Consider the following 17,331-nt stretch of genomic DNA (forward strand, 5'->3'; position numbering starts at 1 on the left):
CTCTATGACACAACATTGCACGGTGATGAGAAACATGGTTGCTGAGTTAGCCCAAGCACGACAGGTCCTGTCAAATGAACAACAAATTCAAGCTGTCATTAGGTCTTTACCTAAAACTTGGGAACAATTTCGTCTTATCTTGACGCATGACGACAGTATCACAAAATTTGCACAGGTGCAAAGGAAATGTGAGCTTGAGGAACAAAGGCTTCTCAATGAAAAGCCTGTTGTTCAAACTGAAGCAAATGTTGTCAACTCCAAAAAGAGGAAGGCTCCTTTGAACAAGAAAAGTGGAAAAGGGAAAGGCAAGGAAAAGGCCAAGCCTAACCCACATGAAAAGAAACCTAGGAAGTCGATAGACATGACTAGTGTTGAATGCTTCCGTTGTCATCAGATGGGACACTATGCTAGGGCATGTCCTTCTCCTGAGGTGAGTTTTACTTTAAGATCTTGTCAATGTGATAAGTATCTTGTCATGTTGTCTGATTCATCACAATATTGGATTGTAGATTCAGCAGACGGCATTGCACCACATAAGCCGATAGGTCCCTGCTTTGAAGATTTCTCGAAACTTCCACAAGGAACTTCGGAGAGTCCACATGGGAAACCAAAGTGTAGCTGATGTTTTGGGCAATGTGCACTTGTAGGTTGGATTTTGCGAGTGGGAGATCCATCCTTATTGAAGAAGTACTCTTTGTACCCTCAATTAGGAGAAATCTTTTATCAGTTTTGAAATTACTTCAAGAATCCTATGTGTTTAATTTTTCCCAGAACTCGCTTGAGATATCTTTAAATAACAGTTTGATAGGTCATGCTTATTTAATAAATTCTTTTATGACATTACACTTAGCACAAACTGAAGTTTTTATGTCTAAAATGGTTGGTTGCCAATTGTGGCATGCTAGACTAGGACATATTGGACACAGTATGATAGACCGCTTAGCAAGGGGAGGGTTGTTAGGTAACTTAAGCTCTGTTAAAATGGAAACCTGTGAAAGTTATCTTGTTGGAAAAGCCACCAAGAAACCTTTTGGGAAAGCCCAAAGGGCAACTTATCCTTTACAACTTATTCACTCAGACATCTGTGGACCAATGAATGTAACAGCAAGGCATGGGGCTTTGTATTTCATTACCTTCACAGATGACTATACACGTTATGGGACCGTGTACTTGATGTCTCACAAATCGACGCCTTTAGATCGCTTTTAAAAAGTACAAGAACCTAGTTGAGAATCAACTTGATAGGACAATAAAGGCCTTAAGAACTGACCCGCTGACGTGAATATCTTTCCGATGAGTTTAAGGAACTCGCGGAAAATAAGGGTATAGCTAGACGACTAACTATTCCTTATACCCCTCGCCAATGGTGTCTCTCGAGAAGGAAATAGAACCCTGCTGACATGGTTAGATCTATGATGGCTCGTGCTAACTTACCTATCTTATTTTGGGGTGATGCATTGTTAACGGCCAAGCGCATATACTTAACCTAGTTCCTTCAAAAACTGTTGACAAAACACCCTATGAACTATGGACCGTAGATAACCCGCTTTGAACTACCTTAGACCATGGGGGTGTCTTTGCTTTGTCACTTCTCAAAATCGAGAATTTGAAAAGTTGAGTGCTCCTCGAAAGAAGTGTATCTTTATAAGATACGATGAGACTTCTAAGGGGTATGTCTTCCTAGGGAGGATACTCAAGGGCATGTCACGTAAATAGAAGCACGTAACGCCGATTCTTAGAGGATCAATACCCAATGAGGGGTGAGGTTGATAAGGATATACAACTTTACGGTTGATAACCTTATAACCTGGCGATGAACAAGGCGAAGATGAAAACTTTCATCAACCCCGATTCTAGTAACAATGGCATTGGTCAAATGATTGATCAATCCCAACCTCGTAAGAGTGTTAGAGGCCATATCCCCAAACGTCGGTTTGAGATTGAAGGGGAGATAAATATGACCAATGCACTTACAGAAATATCTGATGAACCTAAAATATTCAAGGAGGCTATTTCTGGGTCCAATACAAGTAAGTGGATGGAAGCTATGAAGGAAGAATTGGAGTCGATGAAGAAAAACAAAGTATGGGACTTAGTTGACCTACCTCCAAACAGGAGATCTATTGGGAACAAGTGGGTTCTCAAGATCAAGAAAAATGCGGAAGGGAACATAGACAAATTCAAAGCTAGGCTTGTTGCAAAAGGTTAGACCCAAAAAGAAGGAATAGACTATGAGGACACCTTCTCACCAGTAGTGAGATTTGCCTCCATACGTCTCCTCTTGTCAATGGTTGCCCATTTAGATTTAGAGCTTTACCAGATGGATGTCAAAACTGCTTTTCTCAATGGAGAATTACAAGAGGAAATCTATATGGATCAACCCAATCGGTTTTTCAATCAAGGGTCGAAACACAAAGCGTGTAAACCTAATGATCCATATATGGTTTAAAAACAGGCTTCTAGACAGTGGAATCGAGATTCCATGAAGCAATGCTTCAAGACAAATTCAAATGGTAAATGAGGACCATTGCGTATATGTCAAGACATCTAAAAAATGGTTTTGTGATTCTATCTCTATATGTGGATGACATTTTGTTAGCAGGTAACAATAAGGCATTGATAAATTCCACTAAGGAGTGGTTGTCATTAAACTTCGAAATGAAGGACATGGGTGAAGCTAGTTATGTCTTAGGAGTTAAAATAACTCGTGATCGGCCCAAACGCTTGTTATCTTTGTCTCAAGAGACATATATCAAGAAGGTTTTGGAAAGATTCAACATGACTGATTGTAAGCAAGTGGATCTCCCAGTAAGTCTAGGAGAGTCTTTGAGTTCTAAAATGTATCCCAAGAATCCTACTAAAACTCAGGCTATGAAAAATGTACCATACTCAAGCGCAGTCGGAAGCCTTATGTATGCAATGTTGTGTACAAGGCCAGACATCTGCTATGCAGTTGGGTTAGTATCAAGGTTCTAAACAAATCCTGGGGTCGCACACTGGAAGGCTATCAAGAAGATAATGAGGTATCTAAAAGGCACCGTGGACTACTCACTTGTCTACCAAGGGAAAGATCTTAAGCGATTGGGTAATCCGATGTCGACCGGCCGAGACCTTGATGAGAGGAAGTCAACTTCGGATATACCTACATAATGAATGGAGGTGCTATATCCTCGAGCAGAAAAAGCAAACTTCCATAGCACTTTCAACTATGGAAGCCGAGTATATTGCATGTTGCTCGCCACACGAGGTCGTGGTGGCTCGACGATTCATCAAACACTTGTCGGTTGTTCTCAAGAGTCTGGAACCAGTTCACATCCGGATCGACAAAGATGGCTGCTCTTGCATATGCTAAAGATCCAAAGTACCATGGAAGAACCAAGCATATAGAGTTAAAATACCACTACGTATAACAAATGATACTGAAGAAGAAAGTGGTTCTAAAACATATATCCACCGATCGATGGTTTTGATCCACTGACCAAACCTATACCAAAGGAACTCTTCCTTGCACATGTAAAAATGCTTGGGTTAAAGAGGATGTGATTATGTTAAGAACACTTTGATGGTTTAATGAATAAAAGTACATTCTTTCCAGATCGATTGCATTCTCATTATAATCGCTTTTCATCTCATATGTATGTCGGGGGTTGATTTGTTCACTCACATGAACAAATCACTTCCATTTTAAACAGTGGGAGTTTAGCTTGACAAGTCACTAAACCTTATAGGAAGGGTGGACCTAGTGCCAAGTCATGCCCCTTCTTATAATTGGATAAGAAGAAATAGGCTTCATAGGGAAGATTCTGTCTAAACCTACAAACGGTTGTTGCCAAGTGGGAGCATAGTATCCTTGGAATTGTCATTAGGGATGACAACACTTGCATGGTATGAGAGGACATACAGATATCTATTGTTGAGTAAACAAATTAGATACTCTTGCCATGACATGTTTTCACACAACATGTGTATAGTTGACCACCTGAGAGCAAGAAAAGAAATATCCCTAAAATTCTTGCTATGTGAGCTCTATTGATATATTTTTTGTTTAAAACATATCGAATGGTACCCTCCTTGAACTTTTGACCTTGTCAAGAAAAAAAGAGGACTACTCGTAACTTTAGTTTGCTCCCCACAAGCTCTTACTAAAAGGCTGACCGGATGCATACCGAAGTTGGTAGAACTCGACGACAATGACTTCATGCGGCAAAGGGTAAAAGAACTGAAGGTTTATCACACAATCACCGGATTCTACGGCGCCGTGACAATTGATGATAATTGTGAATCATGTGATACGTTTTTGACTTTATGGTGTGGACTCATAGGGATGACTGCTATTTGTCAAAGTGATGAAACAAACAGATCTTGGGGTATACACACACTCTCCGGATATTAGGTTTTCGGATTCATCTTCTTTAAGATCACTTTCATGGTAGATCACTGTGTCGTGCTTTTCATTGCGACTTGCTACTTCATAGATATCATGATACGTGTGCTAGGGTCACACGAACCATTTGCCGTGTGAGACACACAAATGGCTAAGCATTCTACTTAAATGCTTCTCTTAGATCCTTCTTCGCCGTTGTGGGCGAGTGGGAGATGTTGGAAATAAGGTTGGATAGACGCCCACCAAGATAAGGATAAACCACTGAGTATAGGACTCTATCCTATCTGATATTAGATGAGTATAGGACTCTATCCTACCAGATATTAGATGAGTATAGGACTCTATCCTATCAGATATTAGATGAGTATAGGACTCTATCCTATCAGATATTAGATGAGTATATGACTCTATCCTATCTGATATTAGATGAGTATAGGACTCTATCCTATCCAATATTGAGGAGGTGGGAACCTCTATAAATAGACCCCCCACCTCTCACATATTGATCATCCAAAACAACAAGAAAAGCTCTCTCTCCTTTAATGGCAGCCTCCAACATTTTCTAAAGTAGAAGCCAGTAATTTGTGGAGATTCCATAGGTGGTATCCTCCCTAGCCATTGTCAGTTCTTGGTTCTTGGTTCTTGAAAAAAGGTTGCTTCCCGTTCGTGGTTGGAACTTGACTCCAGCAAAGTTAAGAAGAAGAAGATCTTGAGTGTGCCAAGAACATCTTCTCCTGTAGATCAAAGCTTGGAACTTCAAATTGAAAGCTGTGACCAAGGTACGATCTTCTGTTTCCGCTGCGATATTTTATGCATGTGGTATAACGTAATTGTATATATCGTAGGAATCATGCATGAGATATCGATAAAATCCTACAGTTGTGATAATCTATTTCACTCTAGAAAGTAATTAGTTCACCATGAGAATGGGTTTAATTGCTTCACATGCTAATTATTAGTTGGTAGAGATTGCCATGAATAATTAGGGATTAGAAATACCCAATCTTTACGTGAAAACGTAAAGATTAGGATTACAACAAATAATATGCTAGTTTATTAAGTCGAATCAAGGTGGAATCAAATTCCCCTAATTCCTTATCATATTCTCATCTTAGTATTGAATTGTCATAGTTTGATTTATAACATCTTGATTAGTTAATTCACCATCTTAGTTTATTTCAATCCATTACTCTTATCGGTTTTGTTAGAATTAATGAACTAGGAAATATTACGTTTAAACGAACTAGGAGTGAAATGAATTCTCTACTCCAAATATTGCATTGATAACGAGAGTAGATAACTTTGATATAGAACAGTAATTAGTTTTAGTTTTATTTATTCTTGAGTTTAATTAGTTAAGAGTAGGTAAAACTATAGTTTTTACGTTTATCAAATGGCGCCGCTGCCATCTTAGTTTTGTTTAAATTCATTTCCTTTAGTATTGTTAATCCTACACAAATTCCAGTAAACCCACCCACCCTTGTTTTGATCTAACTGTGTTTTTTTGGTTTAGAAACTAAATTTTTTCACAAAAAAAGCAAGAGCGTGACACGCGCCCTCTATAGCCAAAATTGGAGCGCGACCAACCCTTTATCGCCTGGACATCGAGTCAGGAAAGAGCGCGACACGCCCCTTCACAGGCAAATTTTGAGCGCGACCCGCCCTCAAGCGTCTGGATTTTGCGTATAGCAAGAGCGCGCCCTGCGCCCTCTTTAGGCAAATTACACTACACCATTTGGGTGATTTTGCAACATTTGGGTTTTTTCATTAGTAACACTTATTCATCCGTTAGCAAATTATTCACATTTATCAACCGCTAGAAATACTATCAACGTGCTGAAATACTTGAATTATTTTCTAACATTTCTTTAGATATTTAATGACGTTTCTTTGTATATGTTAGAAATTGAGAAATGGAAAAAAAAGAAAAGAAAAATCATATTGGAAAAAAAAAAGGAAAACTTAAGCGGGAGTTTTTCACTTCTCGTGCTCATCGAAAAGTGGAAAAGAGAAAAACCCTAAACCGTAAGGTTGTTCCTCACTCGGCGAGGCTTCCTCTCCTTCTTGCTCTTCTTCTTCGTTCCTCCTCCTACAAATTGTCTAGAATTTTGATTTTGGTTTTGGGTGGCTAGGGTTTCGAGATTCATTTTAGGCCATAATTGTTCGATCTATTGAACAAAATGTTCTCTTTAACAGAGGTAAATAACTATTGGTCGTGGTTGTGGTTTTACTTATCTGCTGAACATGTTTAATTTTGGTCGTTAAATATTAATTTCTAAGTAACAAGTTTATCTCTGTTCTAATTCAAATATCAGACAAGATGAGAGCTTTTCCATTTCTTTGTTCATCAGGTACTAATTTCTCGTCTTTTTGAGTTTTTAATACTTTGGTTTTGAACCAATTTACTTAATTTTGATCATTCTTTGTCGATTTCATTATTTGGGGTTCAGTATTTTAAGTTTTTGAAGGTGCATGTTGCCATTAATTGCTGTTGTTGCTTCTTAATATGTGCTTGATCTGCTCAACGTAACAACTAATGTAGTGTTTTAAGTGTAACAGTTTTTGACATTAGGCTTTTAACTCATGGGTTTGGTTGAATTACTTTAAATTATTATGTAAAAGATTGTATCTTTATAGCTTCATATATGTTCCTTTCATGTTTAGTTTCTAGTGGAAAAGGTAATTTTGGTTCTTTTTATGGTTGGTAGTCATATGGTTATTAACTTTATTATATAGTTCATATAAGTTACATTAAATTTACACAACATGCATTTGAAATGCATTGTCTGATCAATGTATGTTATGTGTCCATATATATTACTCGACAAGTGTGATACTTGTTTAATATATTTTGTTGAAAATAATTTTGTTGTCATGTTTTATTGAATTGGAATTATTTTTAATGGTTCGTTATAGCAGTGGAGCTCTATTTCCTTTGTTTCAATGGTTCTTTGGGTCAGATTTCGTAATGTATAGTTTGTTTTTCAGTAATAGAAATTCCGGCAGATACATCTGTGGTGAAGGCAGTAAATTTTTTATCTAAAGCCAACATCATGTCTGCTCCTGTTAAGAATCCAAATGCGGGAAATACTCCGGATTGGAGGGAAAGATATATAGACATGATAGATTACTCGACTATCATTCTCTGGGTTCTGGCGAATGCAGAACTAGCTGCAGCTTGCTCGTCTGCATGGATCTGCAACAACAAGCTGGAATCGGACCAGGTGCAAAAGCGGTTGGTGCTCTTGGAGAACTAGCGATTGGGTGCTACGGGTCCCATTGCAGCTTGCTGATTGATCAAGCATCACTGTGGGTGCATCAGTGGCTAGTGGTATAGTTGCAGAAAAAGGAACTAGAAAAGATGGCCCAACTGCCACCAGTAGTTTAGGAAGGGATTTTTATAATGTTATCCTTCAAGAACCTTTAAAGTCCACCACGGTAAGCTTACTCGAGTCTTACGTAGAGATCTTGCTACTTTATAAAATTACATACCTGCATAGATTATTATGAGTACCTAGGACCTAGATTCAAAATTGTTTATGAAAATGAAACCTGTAATGTTAGTTTTAGGGATGCTTTGTAAATCCTTTGAAATGAAAAGGAAAGAAAAGAAAACATCCTTTCGTATGTCTAGCGTTTCCTCGCTATATATTCCTTTAGAATTTTGGTGTACCATTGTTTTTATGTGTTACAGTGTTGTTTAGTTGCATTTTATATTCCACATTGCGATTTGTATGGCCTCTTCCTATATTTTTGTAATGAATATGTCTTTGTATTGTAGGTCAAGCAAATCATAAAGTCCTTCAGATGGGCTCTTTTTTCTTCTGTTGCAGAATCGACTCCATCGGAGTGTCTTGTTTTTGCTATCAAAGTACAGATTGAGGAGTGTGCCCATTATCGAGACAGAAATCCTTTCGTTAAGAATTTTATTACCCAGTCAGCAGTGGTGCAAGGTCTCCAGCAATGCAAAGGAAGGGACTGGTTTGATTACATTGCAGGTCACCCAATATTTGATTATGGACTTCCTTTTACGTTGTATGAGGAGGTGAGTTACTACTATATAGGTTTAGTGGTCTATCAGTCTATGTTTCTTGGCACTTACGGCTCACTTTGTGCGGCAAAGAAATTCTAACAATAACCTTTTGAAGTATGACACTGATTTCCTAATTTCCACATCCCAGTTGATCTTTTCAGCACATTTCTATTATTAGGGTGCGTATAACATAAACTGCTGCAACCATATGTCAGGAACCCCTTATTAGGGAATCATGGTTTATTTGTTTCTATCCTACATAAATAACATAATCATTGCATCATTTTCTGCGTTCTCCAGCACTAAGGTATTTACAATCAACTATTCATGTTAAGTGACATGTATATGCTATATAGGAGTTGATTGGGGGTGGAATTTAGACGTTGGAGCTTATCTCTTTATGATCAAAGAATATTTTGCTGGACAAGGTCTTGATATACAAAATTTGCAACTTGCTCTTAAGTGGCAATGTGTGTTTCATAGACTAATTCTATATATGCATTGATTTATGACTCGATTTCACTTAATTTAATTGTGGTTTAAATGTAATATTTCTGGTATTGATATTTGATGCAACTAGTTAGCAAATTTATTCACATTGATTTTATTTGGTCAAATAGTAATGGTCAACTAAATGTAGTACACTAAGTTGCGCCCTGGTACATTTGATACTATTGTACTTGTTTTCTTAGTATTAAACTGGTGAATTACTATGTGTGAGCATCTTGAAGTGGATCAGTAAATATAGGATAGCCTCATGGTTATATACTTATATATGTATGGGTTCCACATCTTATGCTATCTAGAAAATTTTAAGGAGGTGGACATGCAAGATGAAAAGGAGGTGGCTTGCACTAAGGTATGCTAAATTTATTAACAAGCTTGTATTGGTTATATGTAAGCACACCTCCTGCTTGAACCAAGCAAGAGCTGGTTTGCTCCAAGTGACCCAGTACCGAGGGGGGATAAGAAGAAAATAAAAAGGGGTATCCACTATTTTTCTCCTCCATTTTTCAGTTACCTCATACCAATAATAAAAAATGGGTGAGGGTTTTAATATATGCTTTGCTTAGTTATTTGACCCTGTATATACATCACATGATCACACTACTTTGATTTATTAAGTTTTTTATTTTTTATTTTTTATTTTTTTCAGATTTGCTTCTTTGGTCTTGGTTGTTTCATATGCTCATAGTCTATCTGATGAAAGTTCCTTAAGGGCTTTAGTTTTTATGCTTTTACTGGTTTTGAAAATTAATAATTACAAACAATGGTTTACGATCATGCAACACGTCACATGTTTAGTTTTTCTCACTTAACATTAGATCATGCTAGCACCTTTCAATTCCACTTAATTTTATACAAGTTGTTAGCGCATTCATGATGTAGTTACATATTTTAGGAACACGTACTGCGACCAGAAGGTAAAACAGTAGCAGTGGGGCAAAAGATGGACCTAGTGTTTTACACATTGCAACTAGGTTTTTTCTACATGGATTTTGATCTCATCTCCAAAAGCATTGACAAAGCTAAGAAGTAAGATAATATGTTATTATTGTTTTTTAGATTAGTACTTTCTTGCATTCATCTTGTGTCCAATGCATATTTGTGGAGTTTGATACTTATACTCTACATTTTGATGGCACATTGTTTGAGGGAGGTGATTGGGAGAGGAAGAATCGGTTGAAGGTGTACGAGGGGTTGTATTGCATGTCTACTAGAAACTTTAAGAAAGCGCTGGTACAGTTCTCGCTGCCGCTGCCAGGATCCAGATGAAGTATTTCTTGTTTCTTTTCTTCTCTATCAATCTCATCAGTCATGAAATAGAGCATTGAGCTTGGTCCCAATTTTGGATCTGATTCTTTCCTTTGCTTAGTCCCATTTTTGTTTGCATAACATCCTTAACTGTATTGTCTAGTGCATGTGTACTGACATTCTTTCTTTTTGGCTTAACCAAGGTGTTGCTTCCTAAACAACTCTTATGTGTATGGAGATCGACTTAACGACTTTCATGCACATCTTTTCTTATAATCTTAAATTGGTTGTGGCAGGTAAGGATTAATGTACACATATAAATAAATAAATGAAAATTTCTTTCGTAGATTGTAGACTTTATAAGTTATTATGTTTTTGCAGGATCTAGTACTTACTATATCATTGATTTGACTGAGCCAATACCCTTTCTCATTGGTTATTTTTTAATGTCATTTTTCCTTGAAACAGGCATATACATATTTGGATGAAGCACACAACATTGGAGCAGTTGGTAAAATAGGAAGGGGTGTTTGTGAGCTCCTAGGTGTCGATACTGTTGAAGTGGATGTCATGATGGGAACTTTTATGAAATCATTTGGTTCATGTGGTGGCTATATAGCGGGGTCCAAGGTTTTTTGATCTTCTTGCTCATATTTGTTGGAGATATATGATACATATATTTATAATAGGAACCATAATTGACAGACATAAGCATGACCTTTTGGTGTTTTGAACGAATAAATTATATGGTGGATCATGCATAATCTGTTAACCCTAGTTTTATTAACTGAGTGAGGTTTTAGTTTTATCAGTCTACTTAGAAAACTTCAATTCCTATAATTGGACAAAACTAGTGTATTTAAATTTCGATGACTTTTGACGAAACTTATTAAACTTTTTCAGCCATAATATAATATTATATTATATTATTTTAGTATTAATATTTTAGCAGAAGATTAGATTAGAGATTGTCGAGTAGTAGGATGCGGCAGGGCAGGAGAATGGGAGAGTCTTCGGCGTTGACTCGGGCAGTGAACGTGGTATTTCGGTTTGTACGTGTGGCGGAGTTCGAGATCCTTTTTTTGCTTTTCTTGGCCATCGCCTTCCTCCTCTTCAAGGATCTGGTATTCATTCATGTCAAATCTGATATATATATACATGTTTCCTATTATTATAGATATATCCTATTTTCGTTGATCGATCTTTAACTTCCATGGAAATGAATTGTCATAAAAGAAAATTATATTTTTTATATGCCTGGTTGAACACTTGAACCCAATCACGCCCAACACCATGCATATTTTGGACCAGGATAGTTTGGTTATTTGTTTATATAGTTAAATCAAATCAAGTAGTTGAGACTTGTGAGTGAATCTTTTGGAAACATTGATATATGTGAAGATGTTATAGTTTCACCAACACCGTTGTATTGGAAATCTGATTTCATTAGAGTAGCTTGGTGTTTAGGGCCTTAGGGGTAGCTCTTTAGCAATTCTGAAGTTGAATTATCTTTTGTTTTGATAATTGCTTAACTAGTGTTTAAGTTCATAACTTCATATGTGTATTGTAGAAACTGAGCCATTACTTGATTTAGAAGGGTTTTGTAACTAGCGATAACACATAGAACTAGGTGTTGGCTTGTGCCATATGCCCATTAATGTAATAGTTATGTGATATTGGTTAAGACTTGAGAGTCTAGCTTAATTCCCATTAACGAATTTCTTTCTTTTGGCAACAAACTTAGCAACATCAAGAGTCGACCATCTAACTAAATATTAGACCAATGATGAGTGGGCCATCTGTATACCATGGTAGTGAGGTTTAATGATGATACATCTTCATGTCGCTATTCCAATCCTTCTTTTTCTTATTAGATTAAGTGTATAAAGGAAAGTGGACCTAGCGCTTTGTTAACTGGTTGCAAAGAAATTGTTGAGTGTCACACCATTGGCGTCCCCTGATGCTAGTTTGTAATTTTTTTATACATGCATATTCCTTGAGGGTCACTATCTTTCATCTGAAACACTGGTTCTGTTCTTTTTTGTCTTTCTTCTTAAACCTATTTATTTCCACATTGGATGAGGTAGCGTATTTAATAGCAGCAAGGAACACTTCTGGATTGGTTTTGATGTTAGTATGCAACTATGAACTTTTGGTGTTCAAATTTGTGACTAGTTATACTTTTTATTTTGATTTTAGGAGCTTATCGAGTACGTGAAGTACACTTGCCCTACCCATCTATATGGCATGACAATTTCACCTCCTGTTGCACGACAAATTGTATCAGCCATTAAAGTTATTCTAGGAGAAGATGGTTCTAGTAGAGGTATGTAATGACACTCTCCAAAAAAATATTCTCGTATCTGTGTTTATACCTTTTGTGGTGTGAAATTAAAGTGCGTGATTTTAGTCTAACATGAAGGTTGCTTGATCTATTGTCTAAGTTGCTTGGTTATACAATAATTTTTTCTTACATAAAATTATTTAGTGAATGAGGGCTTTTGAACGATAGTTGGAATATAGGATAATTATGTGGTTGAAAAGAAGCTTGGGATTGTTAGTTAGCTATTAGTAAACCCTTTTGTTTCTGATTGTGCAACTCCAAGGATGAGAAATGCAATGATCAATAGTTCTAGAAATGTCCAATAGTTATTAGTATTTTGCAAACCCTTTTTTTCTTTGTAGATGATGATCTTTGACACATCCTTGGCACGATTTCTGTTTTTCAAGTTTCAACTTTATCGAAGTATACTACGGAACTAAAATACATAGAATACTTACATTTACCGAACCATCGATCAGTTTGAAGGTTATTCATTTGAGTGGTGTATAGACTCCTGATATCAAGACTCATAAGGATGCCCATGTGCTCGTCATCTTATAGATTTTTGAGATATAAATTTATATAGATCCTTGTGATTAAGCACATTCACTACTACAAATTTAAGGTCTCTTTTCAATTAGAAGGCTTCTTGCATCAATCCTATTCAAAACTTGTTAAAGAGCTCCCCCCATATAGAAACTCTTGCCTTGGAATTAAATTTGGTTCTAAAATAAAGCTTTGTCATTCTTTTATTAATAATTATTTCTCTTCTTCATTTGGCACATTATTGGTAGTTGGTTCATGTGTTTAGCCTATCTTTGCTTCTAATTCATATGCATCACATACACTTCACTATGTATTTACTGAAATCTTCATCTTCTTGATGGAGGAGTCTTCTCACCACCAACTCATTTTCATCAAAAATCCTACTTCCACTTGACTTATTTAAGCCAATAACCAATCTAATTCCACTTTAGTTTCAGACCAATGAAACAAATGGCGCCTAAATTACAACCCTATCCATATAAAGATAACTTGAGAACCCATAATATAACTAAACAATCCAATATAAGTAAATGACAAATAGATTAGTATTAATTTCCATAGTACTTGCTTTGTGGTTAAACTCTTCACGGTCTCTTGTTAGTTTAGTTTGATGTATATTTTTGTTTTAGTCATTGATTGGAAATTTACGACTCTGGGTAGAAAAGTTTGATCTTTTTTTGAAACTTGCTCTTGATTACTTTTAGATGTAAATGCTAATTAAGAACATGGGTTTTTGATATTTTGTTTGATCTATGAAGGAGGTTTGTGAGAGAAGATTGGGCTAGAATTGGGACAAAATCGAAAAGCATCGAGTGAGATTAATCGGAATATAGTTGGAGTTGCACCTTATCCTTGAGTGGCGATTCTTATGTTCCAGTGTATGGTTCTTATGTAAATCTAACATCAAAGTTATCTAGTTATGTTCTCTTATTGTATTTTATGAAGTTAGTTTATGAACTTCAATTGAAATTGCCAATTATAGTTTTTAGTTCAAATGTGTTAGGATATACTTTATTTTATAATATTACTAAAGTGTATTGTATTGTATTTGTTATTGTGTTTTGTTAGAAAGGGTGTTTAGGGTAGAGATTGTTAGATTTATGCATAGATAGATGAATATATTGATATATTGTGGAGTGAAAAGATGCAGGTTTAGGTGTTGTAACAGTGTAGGAGGTGGTGAGCCCAGGAAATCTTTTTTTTTTAAACAATAAAACATTAGTAATGGATATAACCGTTAGAAACATTTTAACTTGTTATTTTGCAGTAACAGTTATGGTTCTGTCACTAACAGAACAAATTTGTTACTAATAAAATTTTTGTGACGGTTATATCCATTAGAAATGGATTATTGAAGGATGAACAAATTTGGTAACCGTTGCTAATATATTGTGACGGTTAGGTATTCGTTGCTGAAATTAATTTTAGTAACACTTGTTAACCGTGAGTAAATTTTGTAATAGATATTAAGTGTTACTAATTTCCGTTACTATCATTTGTCACGCATTTGTGTTAACGCAAGATAACCGTTACTAATATTTTTTGTAACGGATGTATATCCGTTACAAATTGGCTGTTATGGTGTAATGCTAAGAGCGAGCTCGCGCCCCTTCTGAAATAGCCCAACTTTCGCAGGTTAGTTCAAACCTTCGTTGTCCAAGTTCTCCAGTGTTTCTATCTGCTTGAACACACTGTGATTGTGTATACAAGACGCTATTGAAACGCGTAGCAATGAGACATTTAGGTACTCCTTCTTCCATTACTCGCCTTTTCTGTCAGAGGAGTTTTGATAGAGTTATATACTAGAAGCAATATTTTTGTAATAACTCTAATTCTTTATATTTTGAATGAGAATCATATGGGCAAATGTTATGCATATTATATATGTTATTAGTTATATGCATGTGTCTAATACTTTATGTTGTAGATGATATGGTGTGGACACACAGAAGATCATATCATCAGTACTTTATAAAGTATAAGTAATCGTTCACAACCGAGATGGATTTGGACAAACCATTGGTACGGTTGTAGTATAATCTGGTATTAGTCTATCTTGACTATAGGATTACACTAGTACACTGTGTGTATTGAACAGGACCAAGTGAGGTTGTTTCTCTTTATACTGACTATATAAGACAAGAAACGCCTATGTTATTATGGATGTTTGTCTTCTTATTCCGGATATAATAACGGGCACTTATGTGCATTGTACATTGCTTTAAATCATCAATGAGTGAGATTCATTTGTGAATTAACAAACTCAATGGATTGGGTAATGACATTGTATGTAAGGTGTGTTGTTGATTATAGAAGGAATCCGTGACCCGCAGAAACTCGGGTTGATGATGTCCCCTTGAGGAGCTCAAAAAGATTGTCATGTAAACCCTGCAAGTGGATTTATTCCGACATGACAATGAGGTTGAGTGGTACTACTCAAGAACATAAGAAGTTGATTAATGTAGTTGTCAGTAACTTGACTTAATCAATGGACATTCGATATCTTAAACACGGGGAGATTAATGAGCATATAATATGGAGCCCATAAACGCTGACACGTAATTTGGGATTAGGGCGGTAGTGCAACAATGGCCTTTAGTGGAATAAACCATTTGTTGACGGACTTGGGCTGTGTGTTATGGGCGAACATGGGAAGCCCAAGCCCGTCAGGAGGCCCAACCCTAATTTCTCCTCATGGTCCCTGTTGTAGTCTATATAAAGAAAACCTCTTTCTCTGGCTGACTTCTACAAAAGAAAAATCAAGGTTTTACTCAAGAAAAATAGATTCAGAAATCGAATCCAATTTTGTGAGTGATAGAGGCCAAGTGAGAAAGGAGAGGTTGGTAGATCATTGCCAACACAACATCCACTCTGTGCATAGGAATACAAAAGAAGATCAAGGGGTTGATTTCGGATTTCATAGCTATTGGATTATCAGAGTTATCTCAACCGGATTTACAGGTATGTTTTCCAATCCAAAATCATGAGAACCATTAATTCCGCTGCGCGTGGAATTCACGGTTTGTAGAAATATTCATTTTGAAATAACGGTTCCAACAAATTTTTCATTCTAGCATATCAGGATTGTTTTGACTGTTGTTCTTGTTTATTTAAATTAGACCTAGACTTGCATGAGATTAAGTTCCGGTAAGAAAAAACCAAAAACGTAATCTATCATAAACGTCAACGTAGACACCTATCTAGAATACCACACACTACACCTACATCAATGGCTAAAGAAACAGAGACTCCCCTCTTTGATTTTTATAAAGCCTTGAACAATAGCCCTAAATCATGCATCATTCTTGCAGACCCAGTAGGGGATTTTCGAATCCTCCCGAATATATTTAATTTGTTATCGGTTTTTCATGGGTTAGACCATGAGAAGCCTTATCAGCATATGTGTAGGATAGAACAAGTTCTTATAACATTTCATCATCCTACCGTAGGCACGGAACAAATTAAACTGAGGGTGCTTCCTTTCACCCTAGCCGATAAGGCGGCAGCTTGGTTAACTGCACAAACGCCTAATTCTGTGGACTCATGGGCTAAACTTGTTCAATTGTTTATGGAACAGTTTTACCCACCCTTACAGACAGATGAAATGATATCTAAGATTCGTTTCTTCCACTAGAACCCTCATGAATCCTTTTCAGAGGCCTGGAATCGTTTCACTGATCTTCTTATCGAGTGTCCATATCATAACCTTGCAAAAGACACGCTAGTTTGTGCCTTTTTCAAAGGGCTTTTACATCACCATAAGGAGGTTCTTGATATAATGAATGGGGGTAGTTTCCTTAGCAAAAGAGCTTTAGAGGCTTATAGGTTTTTAGAAGATCAATCTAAGCGTAATAATAATGGGGAGTAACGATATCCCCCGCTCCGCTAGTTCTTCTTCAACAGTTAAGATTGCCAGTATATTTGAGGTTAAATCTGATCCAGAGCTTAAAACTTTAATCGAATCTCTTACTAAAAAGGTAGAAGCCATTTCTGTTCAACAAAAGCCTACCCCCGTCATGAATGTCAACTCTATTCCCTGTAATTTCTGTTTGAGTCCTGAGCGTCCTGACTCCTATTGTCCTCTTGCCTATGAGCAACCACCATCACAGCCAGATAATGTTTGCTCAATAAATAGCTATCCTATTCCTAACGCCCCTTGGAGACAACATCTTAACTTTAGTTGGAGAAATAATCAACAAGTTACACTTCCAGGGTATAATAATCAAAATGTTTGGCCAGCAAATAATTACAATCAAGCTCCACCTGGACAAGGACAAGGCAATTATAACA

General features: G+C 36.5%; 1 pseudogene across 1 annotated transcript; it reads left to right on the forward strand.

Annotated features, from left to right (window-relative positions):
• The first annotated feature begins 6,330 nt into the window (after positions 1-6,330).
• LOC147496354 (SNF1-related protein kinase regulatory subunit gamma-1-like) lies at positions 6,331-14,080 on the forward strand (annotated as a pseudogene). Its single transcript, XR_015196574.1, has 11 exons — positions 6,331-6,429; positions 6,517-6,582; positions 6,681-6,735; positions 7,373-7,822; positions 8,166-8,429; positions 9,820-9,953; positions 10,074-10,194; positions 10,376-10,468; positions 10,641-11,296; positions 12,372-12,498; positions 13,800-14,080. The product of XR_015196574.1 is annotated as an SNF1-related protein kinase regulatory subunit gamma-1-like (transcript).
• The last annotated feature ends 3,251 nt before the right edge of the window (positions 14,081-17,331 follow it).

Source organism: Coptis chinensis, chromosome 5 (assembly GCF_015680905.1).
Source record: "Coptis chinensis isolate HL-2020 chromosome 5, ASM1568090v1, whole genome shotgun sequence".
In the NCBI taxonomy this organism is placed as follows: Eukaryota; Viridiplantae; Streptophyta; class Magnoliopsida; order Ranunculales; family Ranunculaceae; genus Coptis; species Coptis chinensis.